This window comes from Schistocerca nitens, chromosome 9 (genome assembly GCF_023898315.1).
Source record: "Schistocerca nitens isolate TAMUIC-IGC-003100 chromosome 9, iqSchNite1.1, whole genome shotgun sequence".
Lineage (NCBI taxonomy): Eukaryota > Metazoa > Arthropoda > Insecta > Orthoptera > Acrididae > Schistocerca > Schistocerca nitens.
In genome coordinates, this window is record NC_064622.1 from 73,221,223 (window position 1) to 73,222,203 (window position 981).

Consider the following 981-nt stretch of genomic DNA (forward strand, 5'->3'; position numbering starts at 1 on the left):
TCTTGCAAGGCAGAGCTGGACCCCATCGAAGCAGGACAGTGTTTGATGTCCTAGAGGAGCACTTCAGGGACCGCATTCTGGCTCTGTGATACCCAGAGACTACTGGCATGGGCCTCGATTGACCGCCATATTCTCTGAATCTGAACACAAATGGTTCAGATGGCTCTGAGCACTATGGGATTTAACTGCTGAGGTCATCAGTCCCCTAGAACTTAGAAATACTTAAACCTATCTAACCTAAGGACATCACACATCCATGCCCGAGGCAGGATTCGAACCTGCGACCGTAGCGGTCGCGCAGTTCCAGACTGTAGCGCCTAGAACCTGTCGGCGACTCCGGCCGGCTCTGAACAGGGCTACATTGGAGACAAGGTGTACAGCAATAACTCCATAAACATTAATGAAATGATAATTAACTGGACACCCTAGCTGCAAACAGGCGTTGATGTACTTCATTGGGGACATGTTGAAAATGTGTGCCCCGACCGGGATTCGAACCCGGGATCTCCTGCTTACAGGGCAGACGCTCTATCCATCTGAGCCACCGCGGGCACAGAGGATAGTGCGTCTGCAGGGACTTATCCCGTGCACGCTCCCCGTGAGATCCACATTCCCAACATGTCCACACCACTACATTCGTAGTGCGCTTAATAGATGTTTGCCCATCATACTCGAGTCCCGGTCGGGGCACACATTTTCAACATGTCCCCAATGAAGTACATCAACGCCTGTTTGCAGCTAGGGTGTCCAGTTAATTATCATTTCATTTCTAGCAAAGCTGCATGGTCATCCACGGTAACTGTTCTTTCGGGAACAGATACTACCGTCACATATAGTCCATAAACATTGCTGAGATGAAAACAGCCATTCAGGTCATTCACAGCATCGATGTCCTGGCGCTTTAGTGAGTCATGTAGAATTTCTCTATTCGTCTGAGCCACATCATCGGCAATGGCGACAGGCATATCGAACACGTCATAA

At 49.6% G+C, this 981-nt stretch overlaps 1 non-coding gene across 1 annotated transcript; it reads right to left on the reverse strand.

Annotated features, from left to right (window-relative positions):
* Positions 1-477: 477 nt before the first annotated feature.
* Positions 478-552, reverse strand: Trnat-ugu (transfer RNA threonine (anticodon UGU)). The gene has a single exon. It is a non-coding gene; the product is annotated as a tRNA-Thr (tRNA).
* Between the last annotated feature and the right edge of the window lie 429 nt (positions 553-981).